Source organism: Hypanus sabinus, chromosome 7 (assembly GCF_030144855.1).
Source record: "Hypanus sabinus isolate sHypSab1 chromosome 7, sHypSab1.hap1, whole genome shotgun sequence".
Taxonomy (NCBI): Eukaryota; Metazoa; Chordata; class Chondrichthyes; order Myliobatiformes; family Dasyatidae; genus Hypanus; species Hypanus sabinus.
This window is the reverse complement of record NC_082712.1, coordinates 32,537,610-32,558,969: the sequence shown is the minus strand read 5'-3', so window position 1 is coordinate 32,558,969 and position 21,360 is coordinate 32,537,610. Positions and strand designations below refer to the sequence as shown.

The 21,360-nt window shown below is 41.4% G+C and overlaps 1 pseudogene; it reads right to left on the bottom strand.

Moving 5' to 3' along the window:
* Nucleotides 1–10,225, bottom strand: part of LOC132396479 (neurolysin, mitochondrial-like) — a 39,148-nt pseudogene extending 28,923 nt beyond the window's left edge.
* Nucleotides 10,226–21,360: the final 11,135 nt, after the last annotated feature.

Sequence of the window (21,360 nt, the reverse complement as noted above, 5' to 3'; positions counted from 1 at the left end):
ACAAATCAGCAAGGATTGTGCTGAAGGCAGCCTGAAAGTGTGGTTCTATTTGTCATCAAAACATACAGTGAAATATGTTGTTTGTATCAATGACCTCAACGCTGCCTGAGATGTGGGCTACTCCCAGCACAAGTGTCACAGTGAGGGGAGGTCTCAGGTGGTGGGCAGGAAGGTGAAAAAGAAGAAGAAGCATCTGAAGGCTTCTACCTTCCCCACCCAGGGAAGGAGTGAGTGGTTTTTGTAGATCTGAGCTCAGAGGGTCCTGCAGCTCCTGAGATCCCGCAAGAGCCTGGGGAAGTCAGGGGAGGGAAGCGGTGCCAGAGACAGGATGCCTGTGAAATGGAGGACAGCGTGGCTTACCATATCTGTGGCTGGAGATCAGGGGCCACAAGAGGAGAATGTACTGCCGGTAAAGGCCATATTCACGGAGTATGTCCTCTCAGGGCTGCAGGACAGCCCTGTCGTACAGGAGCCCACGTGATGGTCAGGAAGTGCTTGTCAAACCCAGACCTTGGGATACCACGCGGGAGAGGGTCCTACACGACATGAGCCGTCTCACGGGAATCCCCACCGTTGCCCTTCCGTGAAGCTCCAAAGCGTTTCTTGTACGGGCTGCCCTTGCACACCTTTCACCTCCTTGCCTGCAACTGCCGCCCAGACTCACCTTGGCGGTCTGTTTTACCATCTGGCAGCAGCGGAGGACCCCAGTGGAAATCTCTTTACACAGGGGTCCTTCCCCTGTTATTGGGCACCTAGAATGGAAGGTTTTGCATCGGGCAGTGCCGTGCAATAGGTTCACTGGCACCACGTCCACCTGTCCGTTCTGTGGCCAGCAGGAGTCAGTGTAGCATGCTTATACGGAGTGTGAGAGGTTGTAGCCCCTGTTTGAGTATCTGAACAGGTGTCTGCTCAGGTTCTGGTTGTCCTTCAGCCCCCGCGCTCCTCATATACGGGCACCCCACACAGAAGGGGGCGGGGCGTGAGGAGGGTTTGTGGGTGGGCTTGCTCCTGGGCCCAGCCCTGATAGTCGTTCATGAGTCTAGGTGGTTGAAAGTCGAGGGCGTTGCCAGGGCCGACTGCCTGCCCCTCTTCCGAGGATACATTTGTGCCCGGCCGTCTATCACTGGGGCAGATGTATGAACTCCTTACAGACAGCAGTGGGAATTGAACACCGATTGATGATCGCTGGTGCTGTAAAGCAACTGCATGGACTGCTAATCCCCTGCACCACCCGAAGTACTTTGTAATAGTGAACCGGTTTCAATCCTGAGCTCTGGTGCTCTCTGAATGGAATTTGCATAGTCTCCCTGTGACCGGAAGGGCTTTCTCTGGGCATTCCCGTCTCCTTCCACACACTACTGATGTGCCGGCTGTCAGATTAGTAGGCCACTGTAAACCGCCTCTGATCTGTCAGGGGTTCTCGTCTCTGCAGGCGGGGCTGCAGGGGAGCGGAGGAACATAAATGAAGATGCAGAATAAATACCAGTTTAGGATTAGTGCAAATGGTTGCTTTATAGTTGGCACAGATTTGATGGGTTGATGGAACTTCCATGCTCTAAGACTCAAAAACATTGAGTCTGACATCCCCTAAACACAAGTCAACATTCCATGCATCATAAGAACGACAGGAGCTTCGCCTGCTAAGTTCTCCCCCTCCTTGTTGGGTCGCCATGAGACCATTCACAATATCACACCTCTCGGAGTCAGCCACAGTGCGTAAGCTGCAATGAATGACAGCATGCTACTCAATCCTGAAGCTGACTCCATCCATTGTCCTATCTGCCCTCGATATGTAAACCTTGTGTTGGTTTCAAACGTACATACAGGGATCTTAACCTCATAACAGGTTAAGGTGAAAGGTGAAATGTTCACTCAGAGGGTGGGGCGAGTTCCCAGCAGAAGTGGTGGACGCAGGTTCGATTGTAACATTTAAGAGAAGTTTGTGTCGGCACATGGATGGGAGAGGTATGAAGAGCTATGGTCCAGGTCCAGGTCAATGGGACTAGGCAGGATAACAGTTAAGCACAGATCAAGGGGCCCCTTTCTGTGTTGTAGCACTCTATGATGCTAAATGACAATTTTCTCCTCTCCATCACAAGGATACTTAAATATTCACCTGTCCATTTAATTAGTTCATCATTAAAAAAGTGTGAAATTTCTTCATGTTATCTCAGCAAAATTACGTTTCTGTGCTGTACATTACTAAATTATACACCATGAAGTAAAACTGAATAACATTTTTCCCACTTTTCAATTTGGGATTGTCTTTTTCTTTGCTTAATGTCTAATTCCCTCTGCAGTTTCGACCATAACTTATGTGAATAGCAAGCTTTACACTGCATTCTTAGTCTTACTTTCTCTCCTTGAGTGTAAATCTTAAAGAGAAGCTACAAACCCTGGCAATATAGTCACTGCATTAGGTAGATGCATCAAATGTAATAAGATTTCACATCATGCTAAAATAAATGCACACAAGAAAATCACCCAACCGTGACTCATACCCAGCTCACCTCTGGTGAACAGAAGAACGGTAGTGTCTTTGTTGAGATTTTTCTTGAATTCAATACAGAGTTCACTGATTTACTATTTGGTATCTTTGAGTTCCTTCACAATAAAACATAATATGTTAATCATACTTTTAATTTTTGAACTTAGTAAAACAACATGGATGCTGAATATTACATATATATTACATAACTGATAGTACATATTTTCTGAATTTTGAAGCTGCCCATCTAAATAAATCTGAACCAGATGAATCTACCGATCCAATGTTACCTAAATAATTGTAATTCTTCTTGCTGTAAGCAATGAAGTGGAAGATGATGATCATCAGGTCTATTAAACTTACTGACTCGATTTTATTTGGCAGGTGTAATCCATTTCTTTGTCCTAGTTTCAGCAGTCTCTCCATATTTCGCTTGGCTTCTGGTTTCAAGGCATCAGGGTTGATTCTTTCCTGCGATTATGTCCGAACCAGGAATTAATTTCCAACTTTGAAAGCAGGGTTAATTCAAATGTGAGTAATCAAAGAACAGCTTGATAAGAAAGCAGCTCTTTAAATTTCAAAAAAAGCCCAGCAGGGGGCAAAACTTCTGTAGCTCTTTGAACATGTGAAAAGATGTAACTCAGCACCACTTACCTCCTGGGATTGGAGCCAAACAGTACAGGTGTATTATCAGTACAAAGAAGATTTGCCTTTGTATTGGACAGTTCACAACCTTAGGAGTTTTAAAGCCACCGCTGTGGTATGAGAAATACAGCAACCGAAGTTTCTCAGTCAACAGGAATAATGTTGACTGAGAGGTAAATATCAAGCAGGACACTGGAAATAATCTCCCTCCTCTGCTTTAAATTGTATCAGATCTTATTGTCCATCCAGTAGAGCAGACAGAGCCTCTGTTTGACACATTCAAAAGATAGTGCTGGGAGTGCTAAAGAGTCGCACCCCAAGGAACGACAAGTATGTCACCTGTTGAGGTTATGGAAAAAGATTTTTTTCTTAATTAAATGTACTAAAACAATTGCCTTGGTCACATTGTTACCCTGAAGTATTCTAACACTTGGTTGAGCACAGTTCCAAAAATGCACAAGCTCGACACCGTCCAATCAGTGGGATTTGCCTCCCATGGCCAACATAATACATGGCTGTCCAATAATGGTTCAAGATATCCAGACATGTGCTGTTTAGAGTTTAGGAGAATGATAAGTGGTCTCACTGAAACACACAAAACCACAAGCGGGGATTACAGTTGATAGATTACCATCAGTAGGACAGTCTCAAACGAGGGACTTACAAATTAAGGGACAGAACATTTAAAATTGGGGTGTGCAGGAATTTCTTATTGTAGAGTTGCTGGAATTCTCTACCCTAGAAAGTTGTGGAGGCTAGATAACTGGAGGTATTTAAAGAGAAGGTAAACCATTTTTTTCAAACGATCAGGGAACTGAAGGCTTTGTGGAACAGGTACACAAAAAGACAGATCTGCCATGATCATGTGGAATGGTGGGGCAGAATTGAAGGGCTAAATAGCACACTCATGCCCTTACCTTCTTGTGCTCCCTGTACCACCGCCACTTTGTACACCATTTATAAACTGGAAAGCCATCACTTAGCAACAGGATCTCATCATCAAACACAGATCAACACTGTTCCAAAATACTGGAGCTCTCCCCAAACAGAGCCCTGGGAAAAGACTGATCTGAAGAAATGCTGTTTCAAAAAGGAATCAAATATCTTCTCACAAATGATTGGAGATAAATAACAACTGCTAGTTTTATATCCACGTCACTCAGTAAAAGAAGATTATGTACATCAATGTAAAAAAACATCCTTCCAAACTTATTCATCAATACTTTTAATAAATAACACAGCCACCACTATTAAAAGTTGAATGAATAAGCTCATTTGAGAGGCAAAGATAGGGTAAGCAGTTGTAATCTTTTCTCTGGGTTGAAAACTTTGAACATCAGAGGCTAAGCGGTTTGGGGGGCGGGGTGGTATTTAAAGGTGATGTGAAGGGCAAGATTTTTTTGGTATTACTGAGTGGTAGGTACCTGGAATGGAGTGGGAGAGTGGAAGCAGGTAATTCGGTGGACACGTGACTCTGCAGGCAATATAAGGATATGAAATGTACACACGAGGAGGAATTTAATATAAATTAGCATCAAGATTGGCACAAATGGTCCGCCTAGTGCTGTATTGTTCTCTGTTTACCTTCACATGCAAATTGACTATACTTACGGTGGATAGATTAAGGCTGAACATTGATTCCAGAGCAACATGTGATAGGGATTTCTAACTGGATTTTTCAAGCCTCTGCCTATCCGGCATAATGGGCTACAGTGTCCTCTACCATGCACAAACATAATTTTACTTTGAGTAAGAAATTTAAACCATTTCCCCCTTGTTAACAGGAGAAAAATCATTGTAATGCTGCACTTGTTCACCAAAGTCAAGGCACTGCTACCGAAATGTTTTACAAAGCATTCACCTGAAGAGCCACAAGCCACACATCACTTCTCATGGACATGCCCACATCAAACTCTGAAAGCTTCTTATCTGCCTCAGTGTTGGCAGCACACACATCTTCATCTTGAGAGACGTGTCTCAAAAAAGTCTAATCTCTTTGTTCCACTTGAAGATAAAAGAAAGATACAGATGATTTTAAACAGTAGTTTAATAATGTAGCTAAAGAAAATTCAAATTGACAAAAAATATTTTGCTCCGAACTGGGGTTGGAGAATTAGGTAACCACAATTTTCATGTCTGAGCTTCCTCATAACTTCACAAAATTGTCTCAAAGCACTTCATACAATATCCCGAAGTGTACTGACTGTCCAATGAGCTAGAAAAGCTATCACTTTACAAAGCTTGAAATCAGTTGTGTTTATTTAAAAATGTAAGTGAAATCAGATACTTGACAACCTTTCTTCAAGTTAAGTCAACAGAAGAAATAGTTGGAGCTCAGGTTAAGCAATATTAACTCAGATGTACGAAACAAAGAAGTATGAGAAGGAAATAAGATGTTCTAACTTTGAACTTGTATCTGTATAAACTAAATAATCTTTCAACTACAACAATAACAAATGTCCAATTGATTTTTGGCTGAATTTATTTAAATAGAAATTCTCCAAAAGAAACTGTATTTTGCATTATGTTATCATCCTAATTAGCCAAAGGAGGTACACTAACTGCAATCACTTTAATGAACAAGCAGTTTACAAAGTTGTCAAAGCTTTCTGGAGAGGTGTCGTTTTAAATGTGTATTTATAGTTATGGAATCTGGAGTTTAACTAAGGAAGAAGGAAAGTAAATCCAGGAATGTTCAGAAAGCGTGAGTAGGCGGGCTTGAAAAGGAAACTTTTGAGCATATTACACAGGGATAGTTTGTTGTGATGATAAATAATTTACATAATTCTTAGGTGGTGTATAATGTGGTGTATTTGATTTCCAAGGATTGAGAGGGACAAATGTTCTTAAATATTCTGAGAAGGATATGCACAATCATGGATAAACTAACTTTTCACTCAATTTATCCACATTTCATGCAAGGAAAAAAGGATTTCTGGGGATCAAGTTGTGTTTGAGACAAATTCCATCTCTGAAAATGTGCTCAAAGGATCATCACCACCCAAGAATGGGACCTCATACAAAACAGTAAGATCTCACCAAAGGTATTCCTCCAAACTTCAATTCTGGAATGAAAGGGTTCCAGGGTTCAAATAGTGCCCATAGCTGGACAAAAAGTTTTTAAAAAGGACTGATGCAGAAGGCTATTCTTGAAGTTCTTAGAGAAGGATTAAAAAATGACATACTAAATTAAGCCATTTATAGGTTAGTTAGACTGACAATAGAAGTGGAGTAAAGCTAGAAGTTATTAATTGGATAGTTGGATAAAGGCATTTAAAAGATCATACTGTCAACACTGATTGACATAAAAACAAAACAAAAAATGTTGGAAATATTAATTGAACAAAACGTTGATTTCCTTCTTTCCACAACTGCAACACAGACCCATTAGATTGATTTCTAGGGCAAGTCGGAATTGTTCTACAGAGACCATTTTGTGCTTCAAACTTACACAGATAGTTTCACATAAAAGTCTTGGCTGCTACATGGATGTTACCCCACACTAAGGACTTTAGATTTTGGTTACACAGAATGAGGGATCAGCTGATCAGAGCTCAAATGAGGAGACATTTCTTCACATAGAGTGTGGAATGTTTTCGGAATTCTCTTTCTTGGAGTACTATGGATGCCGAGTTGAGGTATATTTGAGATAGAAGGCTATGAATATTTAGGCATGGAGCCAATGATGGTGGAGTTAAAGATTAGTCATGATCTTATTGAATTTTGGATCAGATTTAAAAAGAGCCATGGAGACTATTCTTAATCACTTTATGCCATGGCTATGTTTTCATCTTACCACAACAAACCAACACAAAGGCTCTCTTCACCAAATCATATTGATCTCTCCCTTACAAAAGTTCAAAGTAACCCCATTATCAAAATACATACAAGTCATCATATAATACTCCGAGATTCATTTTCTTGCAGGCATTCACAATAGCACAAAACACAACAGAGTCAAGGAAAAACTACATACAAACCAAACAAAGACTGATAAACAACCAATGTGCAAAAGATGAACTGGGTAAATACAAAAAAATCAGTAAATAATAATGAATAGATAAATAATTCTAAGAATATGAGTTGTAGAGTACATCTCTGACAGCATCTCTTTCTCAACATAGTCACGCTCTCCATCCCTCTAACCTCTCCTTCAAGAAACCTTCTTTACCTCTTCTTCCAACAAAGCCCATCATGAGGAGCAGGACAATGGTCTGGCATATCCCATCCCAGCTGATTTTCAGTTGCTCTGCAGTGGACCAAGTGAAGGATACTCCTGCTTGTTCCCACCTGGAGACAGAATGTGTCAAGATGATCAACTTTATGATGGCCTTGCACTGATGAGTGACAAATGCTAACTTGAATACAGTTGCAGTGCACCCACAGCCCTCTTCATTAAAGTGTGCCATGGACTCACAATCCTTCGAGTGAAGAAACTCAAATCAAGACTCTGATTTTATTTACAGTCTGAAAACTTACCAACATATTCATCCTCCACCTTTGCTAAAACCTTTGATGTGTTTTCATATGTAACTTATCCAATATCTAACGTTCCAGCACTGTCGTACTCTTGCAAGGTTTTGTGAATGAGAGCTTCTATCCCACTGCAACTTCTTGACGTCCATTTATTGTTTTGGAGTTGAAAACAACTTCTGAAGTTAGCGTAACAAAGGTCTGAAAATAAAAACTTAAAATAAACCAACAAACTTTTCACTCTGATAAAGATTCTGTAATAATAGCTCACACACAGAAAATTAATTGCAGTGGATCCTGTTACTTTTTAATTTTAGTCAGAGTAGATTGCTTTATATGAAGCTCTACATCTCTAGGTGTTCAGTGAACAAGTGCACTCCACAATGAGGTTGATTCTTTCAACTTTTAAGGCTGAAATGTAACTTGCTGCCAATCTTGATAACCATACCAAATTAAGAACCATGACAATTGGCCACTGTAATCAGGCTACTCCAGAAACATCAATTATAGCAGTCACTCCAGACTGGTTGGCAGAGTGGAGATATGTCTCTACAAAGGAGGTGTAAGGTGTCCTTTCCCTCCACGAGCCTGCAGGTCACCCTTGGCAAAGGTGTAGCATTGACTTAGCACCCCCTTCCCCACAACCGATCAGCATCACGTGAAGCCATGGGAGCAGGTGGTGGATGGTCGTATGAGCAGCTGGTGCAGATCACAAGTTCTGGCTATGTGGCCACTGATGCCAGGCAGACCATCTCTGAAGTACTGACAGTGGCTCAGGTCACCTCTCTTGTAAAGACACTATTCAGAAAAGGCAACAGCAAGCCACCTTTGTAGAAAAATTTGCCAAGAGCAATCGTGGTCATGGAAAGACCACGACTGCCTGTGTCATTTCAATGGGCACATAACGAACAAACCAACTCCAGACTGCAGTACCGTGGCTGCAGAGATCTATTAGGATTGCCTTGACTCCTGAACTTAGAGACTGAAAAATAAGATAAGAGGGAAAAAAACTACAAGTATAAAGTAAATTTATTATTCAAGAACATACAAGTCACCATATACTACCCAGAGATTCATTTTCTTGTGGGCATTCACGGTAGGTACAAAGAAACACAACAGGATCAATGAGAAACTACACACAGACAATCAATGAGCAAAAGAAGGCAAACTGTGCAAATAATAAATAATATTAAGAAGATGAGTGGTAGAGATCTTTAGAATTAAAAGATACATTAACCTGCACCGAGAGTTCAGCCTAAATGAGAAGTGCTCACAGTCCTGAAGCAGAGTTTTGACTTGAGTTTCGACGATGCTTTTCCTTCCAGACACGGCAGAGCTCCTCCAGCAGATCGTTTCTTGCTCCCTGTATCTTCCTGACTGTGAGTGCCAGCGCCTAAAGTCACAGGAAAGTAAATAGATAAGTAGATTTTCTTTTATTATTTTCTCTCTGTCATTTCTGATTGGTTAAGAGTTTTAAAATTGGACACAGAAGTGTGGACAAGTTTTGAACATTTAAAGTATTGAAATCTAATAAAAACTTACTAAACTAATAAATACATTTAATTCATTCAAGGGTGACTGGGTAGGTATTGTGTTGTTGCAGCAGCAATACATGGAAATTAATGGACCTCACTGTGACAAACAACGACAGTATCTTCATCAAGTATTGGCCGCTCAAAGAACTTTGACTCAGCATTGATGAGATGGCATCTGATTTTCAAAAACTGTAACATTAGAGATGGGGGAGACTTGCCCGGACATTGGAATCCAAGAGGCTGTCACACCCCTGAGCTTAACTACAAACATAACTATATATAGCTAGACTATCTAAGACTTTTGCACAGTACTGTAGTAAATTTTTGTATTGCACTGTACTGCTGCAAACAAAAAACATATTTCATGACATGTGAGTGATGAAAAACCTGATTTTGATTTGTAGTTTTATTGTGGACTGAGAGTGGAAAGGGAGCACTGAGAGGAGAATCATGATGGGAAAAGGGGAAGGAAGAGGGGAGGGAACAGGAAGCACCAGAGAGACATTCTGTAATCATCAATAAACCAACTGTTTGGGATCAAATGACCCTGCTTGGTGTCTCAGGGCTGGGTGTGTCTTCCCCCACCACACCCTTTCCCCACCCCAGCACTCCTTCTCTGCCACCTGTCCCACACCCCTGCTGCGGCACCCTAAATATATATACATATGTGCCTAAGGCTTTTGCACAGTACTGTATCTCTAAATTAGTGAACGATCAGTGGCAGGATGTTGTGACTAGTAAGAAGGATAGTTCGAGCAGCCTCAGCCTTTACCTTGTCCGATATGCTCTCAGAGTGGACCAGAATGGGAACCACAAGGAGGATGTGCAAACTATCTGTGGCAACAAAGCACAGGAAGCCATTCAAATGGGAGAAGAAAAGAGAAATGCAGTAGCCATAAAGTCTGATTTATACTTGTGCGTCGCATCTACGCCGTAGGTACCACATACCCTACACTGTACCTACGCTCTAGGGTGACGTGCACCTCCCCAAAAAAGTAACTCACGTGTCACGGCGACGCAGACTACAACAACTGTGATTGGTCCGCTTGGTGCATCGCATTTCTGATTGCTTCTTCTCTGCCATGCCTGTACACTGATGTGAAATAGATTAACCAAATCGTCAAATCTACCTGCCGACATGCAAAAATGTTTGAAATGCATTTCCTTGTCCGTGTCTCTAATGAGGAAACTCAATACAGTGGCATAGAAACCCCACTGCCAACTAGCATCTTGGCGCACACCAACACATGCTCGCTATGGCATAGAGCTACGCAGAAGTGAAAATCAGGGCTACACTCACACAGGTACAAGTCAGCCTTTAAGGGTAGTACTTTTAGGGGAACAAACACTCTTAGGACTACCCCGACTGTCAACATAATTTTCACTGTTGTGATTGTCTTCATCTTCACGTTGGCGTTCCTTTGTATGCTGCTACCATCATTTCCATCCACGTCAACACACTGCTGTCGTCAACATCCGATAGGCATTCCCAGTTTGTCTTAATTTTTTATTTTAATTTAGCCCTGTAATAATGGATAAATATGCACGGCGCAGTCTCGTTGAGTCTGAAGGCAGTGAAGCCTTGAATTCTAATCCTACAGAAACTACAGAAAGTGCATCAAAACAATGTTACATACCTGAGTATTCATTCCTGTCAGATCAGCAACACCTCGTGGGTCTTATTTGTAATACTGTACCGTCTAATTAAGCCATGAAACCATCAACATTGCAGGAACACTTCCAGAAGTGACACCCTGAAAAGGCAACTTATGGTATTACTCAGTTCCAGAGGATGAAAGAAGCATTTAAAAAATGTTGCACACTCAAGTCATTTGCCAAACAACCCTGAAAATGACCTTGATAGCAGTCTCATTGCTTCTTCTAACATTTTCAAAATGATAGCAAAGTGTGGAAAATCTCATACAATTGGTGAAAGATTAATAATGCCTGCTGCACCGGAAGTGCTCACCACTGTTCTCAAAATGGATCCCAGTATTTTAAAATCAATTCCTCTGAGTAGTAACTCTGCAGCTCATCGTATTGATGAAATGAGTGAAGACATTGAGTGTCAACTATGTTCAGAGCTACAAAAATCAGAATTTGAGATACAACTGGATGAGTCAATTGAGTGAGACAATGAGGCATTGCTAAAGGCATATGTATGGTTTATCAAAAATGGAAAAAATAATGAAGAGATTCTCCTTTGTAAATAGTTAAAAACAAACATGAAAAGAGAATTAATCTACGAAGAGCTCAAAATGTATATTGAGGACAACAATATTCCGATTAGGAACATGATCTCCTGTACAACAGATGGAGCACCATATACGACAGATCACCATGCTGGTTTAGTGGCATTTATGAAAAAAGAAATTCCAAGTCTGTTTGCACTCTATTGTGTAATTCATCATTGACACCTTGCAGCCAAAAACTTCAGCCAGTGACTTTTTTCAAGCATGAATCTTATAATATCTGCTATCAACAAAACTAAAGCTCATCCATTAAATAGCATGGTGCATTTAAAACAGAACACAACAAATACTGGACTGAAAGTGTTACCTTTGAATGCACTCAGCATAGGAAATAAAATGGACAATCTTGAAATTCAGCTACAGATTGGCAAGTATGACGTTGTGGTCATCTCTGAAACTTGGCTAAAGGATGGCTGCCATTGGGAGTTGAACATTCAAGGATATACAGTGTATTGGAAAGATAGGTTAGTAGGCAAAGGGGGTGGTGTGGCTCTGTGTACAAGAAATAATAATAAATCATTAGAAAAGGAAGACATAGGATCCGAAGGTGTAGAGTCTCTCTGGGTTGAGTTAAGAAATGGCAAGTGTAAAATACCCCAGTGGTAGTTGTATACAGGCCTCCAAACAGCAGCCGGGATGTGGATTACAAATGACAGAAGGCAAAGAAAAGGCATGTCAGAGGGGCAATGTCATGATAATCTTTGGAGATTTTAACATGAAAGTGGATTGGGAAAACCAGGCCAGTAGTGGACCACAAGAGAGAGAATTTGTAGAATGACTGAGGGATTGCTTTTTAGAACAGCTTGTTCCATTAAGGGATTGGCTGTGCTGGATTGGGTGTTGTGCAATGATCCGGAGGTGATAAGAGAGCTTAAGGTTAAGGAACCCTTAGGGAATAGTGATCACAATATGATAGAGTTCACTTTGAAATTTGAGAAGGAGAAACTAAAATCCAATGTGTCAGTATTTCAGTGGAATAAAGGAAATTACAATGGCATGAGAGGGGCACTGGCCGAGGATGACTGGAAAGGGACACTAGCAGGAAGGACAACAGAGCATCAATGGCTGGAGTTTCTGTGAAAAATGAGGGAAGTGCAAGACAGGTATATTCCAAATAAAAAGAAATTTTCAAATGGAAGAAGGACACTACCATGGCTGACAGGTGAAGTCAGAGGCAAAGTAAAAGTAAAAGCAAAAGAGAGGGCATACAAGGAAGCCAAAGCTGCCGGGAAGATAGAGGATTGGGGAGCTTTTAAAAACTTGCAGAAGGAAACTAAGAAGGTAATTCGGAAGAAAAAGATGAATTGTGAAAGGAAGCTGACGACTAATATCAAAGAAGATACGAGAAGCTTCTTTAAGTGGGTAAAAGGGTAAAAGAGAGTTGAGGATAGATATAGGACCAATAGAAAATGACACTGGAGATATTGTATTGAAAGACGCAGAGATGGCAGAGGAACTGAATGTGTCTTTTGCATCACTCTTTACAGTGGAATACATCTGCAGTGTACCAGACATTCAAGAATATCAGGGAAGTGAAATTTGTGCAGTGAAAATTATGACTGAGAAGGTGTTCCAATTTTAATGGTCTGAGGGTGGATAAATCTCCTGGACCTGATGGAATGCACCCTCGGGTTCTGAAGGAAGTAGCTGGAGAGACTGCAGAGGCATTAAAAATGATCTTTCAAGAATCAACAGATTCTGGCATTGTACCAGATGACTGGAAAATTGCAAATGTTACTCCACTATTTAAGAAGGGTGGGAGGCAGCAGAAAGGAAACTATAGACTTTTAGCCTGACATCAGTGATTGGGAAGTTGTTGGAATCGATTTTTAGGGATGAGGTTACGGAGTATCTGGAGGCACATGACAAGATAGGCCAAAGCCTGCATGGTACAAACCTTCTGTATTTTTTTGAGGAAATTACAAGCAGGGTAGAGAAAGGAGATGCAGTAGATATGGTGTTATTGGATTTTCAGAAGGCCTTTGACAAGGTGCCACACAGGAGGCTGCTTAGCAAGGTAAGAGCCCATGGAATTACAGGGAGGTTACTAACATGGATAGAGCATTGGCTGATCGGCAAAAAACAGAGAGTGAGAATAAAGGGATTCTATTCTGGCTGGTTGCTGGTTACCAGTGGAGTTCCACAGGGGTTGGCTTTGGGACCGCTGCTTTTTATGATGTATGTCAATGATTTGAAATATGGGATTAATGGATTTGTGGCTAAATTTGCCGATGATACAAAGACAGGTGGAGGAGCGGGTAGTGTTGAGGAAACAGAGAGCCTGCAGAGAGACTTAAATAGTTTAGGGGAACAGGTAAAGAAGTGGCAAATGAAATACAATGTTGTAAAGTGTATGGTCATGCACTTTGGTGGAAGAAATAAACAGGCAGACTATTATTTAGATGGGGAGAGGATTCAAAATGCAGAGATGCAAAGGGACTTGGAGTCCTTGTGCAGGATACCCTGAAGGTTAACCTCCAGATTGAGTCAGTGGTGAAGAAGGCGAATGCAACGTTGGCTTTCATTTCTAGAGTTATAGAAAAAAAGAGCAGGGGTGTGATATAAGGCACTCATGAGACCACACCTGGAATATTGTGTACAGTTTTGGGCTCCTTATTTTAGAAAGGGTATACTGACATTGGAGAGGGTTCAGAGAAGATTCACAAGAATGATTCCAGGAATGAAAGCTCTGGCAGCTCTGGCAGCTCTTGGGCTGTAGTCCCTGGAGTTCAGGAGAATGAGGGGGGATCTCATAGAAACATTCTGAATGTTAAAAGGCCTGAACAGATTAGATATAGTAAAGTTATTTCCCATAGTAGGGTAGTCTAGGACAAGAGGGCATGACTTCAGGATTGAAGGACATCCATTTAGAACAGAGATATAGAGAAATTACTTTAGTCAGAAGGTGGTAAATCTGTGGAATTTGTTGCCATGAGCAGCTGTAGAGGCCAAGTCATTTGGTATATTCAAGGCAGCGATAAATAGGTTCTTGATTAGTCAGGGCATCAAAGGGTTTGGGGAGAAGGCAGGGGAGAGGGGATAACCGGAAGAATTGGATCAGCCCATGACTGAATGGAGGAGCAGACTCAATAGGCTGAATGGCCTACTTCTGCTCCTATATCTTATGGTCTACATTTCGCCAGTTATGCCAAGATAATGATGAAGTGTTTAAACAGCTGCTTCTTCTCACTTACAGTATGTGTTGGCTCTCAAAAGGCTGCTGCTTAAAACATTCTTTGATCTTTTTGACACTGTGGTTGAATTTTTGTTCAAAGTTGACAAGAGTTTGGGAAACAAGATTGAACTTCTATGTGGAGATGGGGCATACCAAGCGAATCTGTTTTACAAATTGAACATTCTAAATATGAATCTGTAGGGTGATGATTTGAATTTAATCCAGGGATAAAGTGCAATATTCACTTTTATCAGAAAATTGGAAATATGTAAGCAAAACACTGGGAGCAAAATGTCCTCACAGTTTCCCTGCATGGGAGTATGGCATTCTCTTTCAAAGACAGTGGTTTTCAAAAGTACTGCTTACACCTGCAGACACTGAAAAAGGATTTTTAGAATTGATTCAAGGATTTGAAAGTTCTGGAAATTCTGGACTGGGTAATTAACCCTTTTCTTCGCAAGGTGGAAGAAAAGGAAGAGAGCTTGCAAGAAGTGATTATCAAAATTCAAAATGACAAAGAATCAAAAATGCTTTTCGAAAATATCGGCTTTTGTGGTATGTGGCTACACTGTCATATGAAGTTTTCTGGTCTTTGAGGAAGAGCCAAACTGATCTTCATTGCATTTCCATCCTCCTACCTTGTTGAAAGAGGCTTCAGTGCTCTGAACCACATACTTAAAAAAATAGAAACCGCATGGACTTTGTTACATGTGTGGACTTAAGGCTTTTGCTGTCACAACTTGAACTGGATATTTCAACTCTTGCTAAAACCATCAAGCTCAAGGATCACATTGACTGTACAGCACACAGGTACTGTGTAAGCCAGGTTTAAAGACAAATAAAATTTTTAAAGCAGAATCATTTTTCTCATGTTAGTATATGGTAGACATGTTTTTACACTGTGGGGTCACTGGAAAGTACATTGTGCCTAAAAGGGGCGTTGGCAGGTATAAAGATGCTTTAGGCGGGGCATTGGGCTAAAAAAGTTTGGGAAACACTGAGCTAGGGTAGGTTTCAAGGGAACTGCAAATATCAAGAGATACCTTAATCTATATAATCTCACCTGCTCATTATCTCCCTCTAGTGCCCTTCCTCTTCCCCTTCTCCCATGGTCCACTGTTACCCCCCCCATTAGATTACTCCTTCTTTAACCGTTCCACCAGTCACCTCCCAGCTTCTCACTTCATCCCCTTCCCACTCCTACCCACATTTCCCCTCACCTGGCTTCACCTACCACCTGCTGGTTTCCTCCCCTTCCTTCCACCTTCTTATTCTGGCTTCCTCTTCCTTTCTTCCCTGCCCTGATGAAAGGTTTTGGCCTGAAACGTTGATTGTTTATTCCCTTCCACAGATGCCTCCAGCATTTTGTGGTATTGCTCTGAAACTATATAATTGATTTGATGAACAAAAATAGCAAGGCTATCATAAAAGAATTTTTCGAGCGCGGCAGGGATTGCTTCATACAGCATGATGTTATGGAACAGATTATTTTAGAGTTGGCCATGCACATAGAGGTAAGATTAGTAAGTATTATGGTTAAAGATCCTCCGAGAAGGGAGTGACCACAAAGTGAAAGAATTCCAGATGCAGGTTGAGAGTGAATGCCACAGGACCAAAACCACAGTCTTCAACTGAAATAAGGGCAATTATAATATGATGAAGGTGGAGTTTCCAACATGCGCCAGGGAATAAACTAAAAGACAGGTCAGTACATGAACAGGCAGATATTCAAATGGTTGACCCAAGACACTCAACAGGAATTTATCTCAACTAGAAAGAGATCTCTGCGACAAAGTATCATAATATATGGCTAACTAAGTAGCTTAAGGATAATGATTTGTTGACCAGATTAGGAGGATCCAGCATTGAAAGCCTCATAAAAAGGAGAAAATTGATTTTGAGAAAATATAGTATTAAAATAAATGGTCAGAGTTTCTAAGCCTGACCATTTTTCTGAACATACATCACTACTTTTGCTCTCTCTTTGCGTGCTACTTATTATACTTCCAGTCTATATTTATTATGTTTTGTAACTCCAAACATAAAACTAATATAAAGATGACATGGGACTGGGAATGCGAGACTAACTTTGTTTTTTTTTCAGGCAAGGCACATACAATATGATGACATATGCCATTTACGTACTTTCACATGTAACTTGCAGTGTATTATGCAAGCAGCAAAGAATGCTTAACCAAACAATATATTTACAATATTACTGACATATTAAGTACACAACCACACATTTCTTATTGTAATTTATAGTTTTTTTATGTATTGCACTGTACTGCTACCACAAATCAACAAGCTTCGCTACAAATGTCCATAGCAACAATACTGAGTTTCTCCATTTGTGGATGTTTACTTACTGTGGACTGATGAACACTCAGATCTTTAGAAATGCTTTTATAGCCCTTTCCAGCTTCAGGGATCTCCACAAATTTTTTTAAGGTCCTCTGAACGTTGTTTTGACTGAGGCATCGTGCACATAAACAGATCTTTCTTGAGAAGAACAAGCTCTGTCAATAACCTGACTGTGCTTTTTTTTAATATATAACTCACACCTCCCATCTCATTGATTGCAAACCCTGACTCCAAATAGTTTTTGTAGAAGGCATCACCCCAGGGGTTCACATAATTTTTCCAACAAATACATGAAATATTGAATCATTTTTCTCAAGAAATAAATTAATAGGCAGAATGTGTTTTGCGTTATTTAATCGGGTTCTCTTTATTTAGTTTTAGGACTTATGTTAAAATATGATCACATTTGTATGACGGAGGGCGGAGCTGAGGATGGTGGTGCCTAATGGCGAATCCTTTGCTTGCATCTTCAGAAACAGCTCTATTTCTATCTTCAACATCAAAGATCACGAGAAAATCATCCACGCCCTTATATCCTCCCGCTTGGACGACTCCAACTCCCTGTATACTGGGATTAGTCAGTTGTCCCTGTCCCACCTGCGACTGGTCCAGAACACCGCAGCCAGGCTCATGACAGGGCCCGGAAGAGGGACTATATAATTTCTATCCTGGCCTCCCTCCACTGGCCACCAGTACGGTTTCAAATTGATTTTAAGATTCTCCTGTTTGTTTATAAATCCCCAAATTGGCTGGCCCCCCTCCTATATCGCAGACCTTCTAACCCCTTATTCTACCTCCAGGTCCCTCGGGTTGGCTGACTTGGGGCTCCTGGCTGTCCTACGATCTAAATTTCAGCTGACGGGTGACCGCACCTTTGCTGTTGCAGCCCCTAGACTGTGGGACAGCATTCCCCTCCCTGTCAGATCCGCCCCCTCCATCCACTCTTTTAAATCCAGGCTCAAAACTTACTTCTATTCACCAGCGTTTGAATCCTCCTGATGTGGCTCACTTTTAGCTTCTGCCTAGGCCGTTGCATTGTTTCTTTTGTGCCTGTAAGCTGTTTACCTTGTTGGTTATGCCTGTGTTTCTTATATTTGTGATTTTAGCTATCTGCTCTGATCTGTACAGCACTTTGGTCAACGTGGGTTGCTTTCAAATGTGCTCTACAAATAAATTTGACTTGACTTGACTTGACTTTTTTTCCTTTTCAAGGATCTGTTGAAGACCCTGTCTTGGAGTTCTACGCTGACTTCGGTTCTTAGCGGGAACGGGACTCGCTCCCAGGGCCTCACAACCGGCCACTTTTCAATATGCCGAGGACACAGCCTAGAAAACTAGCACGCCTTCAAGGTGCTGGAGTTTCATGACTCTGGTGGTGAGTGGATTCGAGGTCAGTGCTGCCACAGAAAATTGGTGTGTTGTGTGAGTACGCGGAAGATCAAAAGCAGTGAGCTGGCTGCTGGCTGTGTACTTAGAGACCCGAGATCTTTGGGCACCGAGCTCGGAAAAAGCGACACAACAGACTCTTAACATCATAAATCAGCAAGTTGCTTTGTTATGTCTCCCCTCTCGCTGTGAAATGGGGACACCTCTTTTTCCCTTATTAGGCAGAGAGAGAACCTGTGGTATGTTGAATTACCGAGTGAACAAGTAGTCTTTGGGGTACTGAAAGTCTGTGTCTTTATTGATGCTTTGCTGCACGCTTGAGTTCTCTGACATTAAATGAACCTATTGAAACCTATTTCAGGTCATATTTATGCAGAAATAGAGAAAATTTTACAGGGTTCACAAACTTTTCCATACCACTGTAACAGCATTGGAGGCAGCCCAAAGGAGATTCACCAGGTTAATTATTGGGATGAGAGGGTTGTTCTATCAAGGCAAGCTAAACATTTTAGGCCTGTAGTCCTGGAGTTCAGAAGTGTGGGTGACCTCATTCAAGCATGCAATATCTTAATGGGATTTATCAGAGTAGATGTTGAACTTCTCCTTTGTGGAAACATCTCAACATGGGAGCAAAATTACAAACTAAGGGACTAGTCATTTAAAACCAAGGTGCAGAGAAATTCTTTCTCTCAGAAAAAAGTGAATAGCTGGAATTTTTCATCCCAGTAGGTAAAGGCTAAATCACTTGAGGTGGGGATCAGTAAAAACTTGGAAAATTGAGGAACTGAGGGCCATGGTGAACTGGCACAGAGGAGTCAAGGCCGGCATTGATCAACCATGAATATATTGAATAGTACACCAGGCTTCAGAGGCTGGGTAGTCTATTCATTTTCTTATTTCACGTGAATCTTATGTTTCAATTTTAAAAGTTAGGAAGAACTTGCACAAATCACAAACTTTAACAGAGCAACAGACACAAAATGCTGGAAGAACTCTGTAGAGCAGAGGTTCCCAACATGGGGCGTACGCCCCACAGGGGGGTAATTTGATTTTTAAGGGGGGCAATTCAAGAATGAGTTATTAACAGTGAATTTTTTCTAGTAAGTCTGTGTGAGTATGAGTGTGTGTGCGAGTTAATACATATGTGTATATACAGTATGCATACATAAAAATACTTGTGTGTATGTACATGTGTAATTGCATATGTACTGTATATATAGTGTATCACCATCATTACAACCATCAAATGGCTTTCATAATTAATGAATTGACTGATGTAGGAAGGAACGAATGAACAAGTCCAAACGCGTAAGAAACTCGTACGAGGTCGCAGCAATGCTGCTTTTTGCAGTAGCTTTCGGTTCTTGGTGGTGTGAAGGTGTGTACATTGCGTCATCTCTTTTAAATGGTGTATCTGTCTTTGTATGCTGTAGAAACGAATTGGCATCATTTTATTTATTTATTTATTGTTATTATTTTAATATCACTTAATGTTCTTTTTTTTACAATTTCTTAGTAATTTCTTCCTCAGAACCTTAACAGCCCTTTGGTTCTTTTATTTTTCTCTTTCATGAATGCCATGTTCTTTGGAAGCTTGTTTAAACCAAGTTAATGGTCTTTTAGGCTTCCTCCAGGTGAATAGGAGTTCACTTTTTGAATAATAAGAATTATATATCACCACAGGGGGCATCAGGATTTTAGAGGTGATTAGGTGGGGCATGGCCAAAAAAAGGTTGGGAACCACTGCTGTAGAGGGAAATTAACAGTCAGTGTTCTGGGCTGAGAATGTTTTTGGAAGTTATCCTGTATTTTTAGCTACGGAAATGAATCTGGAGTGTTCTGAGAGAATTTGGTTAGATGAAAAGCAACAAAATTGCCAAACCTAAACATTTCATCACTACAAAGATGATATTTAATGTACACACATGAAACCAACCATACAGTGGATTCTGGTGAATTGGAGCAGTCACTTATTTGCGACAACACTTAAAGAACAAAAACAAATTGAGAAAATAGCCAGGACTCCCTTCAGTTATTTGGGACAATATGCTGTTAATTGGGTAGGAGACTGTTGCTGAACATTTTCTAACTCGCATCAGTTTGATTAATAGGACTGGATGTTACAATCCTTAAAGTTTCTGCACTGCACTTGACTTGAGTGGAAGTAGTTCTTAAAGATGACCACTAGATGATGTTACCACCATTACGACACATCTTCGGTTGTGTACCTCGACATCACTGGGTGTTTAGGCCTTTTATCACAAGACACCCTCAGCCGAGGCAGGCCCACCACAGCCTGACCAGGCCTGGGTGTGTGTCACATGGTTAGTCTCTAGATGGTCACTTGGCAACCCAGACAGCATCCCTTCTTTTCAACCACAGCCAGTGACTGCTCATTCCGGCGGCATGAGCAAGTGCTTCGATTGCCCTCCTATGGGCCTGCCCTCTGACTCCTCCTTCCCTCAGCAGCCTTACAGTGGAACTGGCTACAAAGCCCCTGCACCCCACCTCAACTGGGCGCACTTGATCCAGCCTCACTCCTCTGCTTCAACTGCAAGGCTGGCATATCGCAGCCTTTTCCATTCGTAAGCCTCATCCACAGCATCCTCCCAGGGGACTGTCAGCTTGATGATAAAGACAGGAGTTGGACCAAAGGACCAGATCAGGCCTCAGGTTGGTCATTGCAATTTCAGACGGGAAGGTAAGTTTCCGGCCTAAATCAACACGCATTTCCCAGTCCCTGGCTGAACTCAGCAGGCATGAGTTGTAAGGTGAGGGGTTAGCCCCCAGTTTCTCTCCTTCCCAGATGAAGGATGGTAGTTGTGGGACCGTTGTCTGGGCATTGAGAGGCCTGGCGTTGGTGGTTACTCTCTTACACTCTTCAGCTGGCAAACACCTCAGCACTTGGTTGTGTTGCCAGGTATATCTGCCCTGTGTTAGGCTGGTCTTGCAACTAACCAAGACGTGCTTGAAGGATGCCAGATCTGTGCAGAGGTCAGGCTGGATCCTCTCCCAGCCAAAGATTTAGGTTTGTAGGAGAGG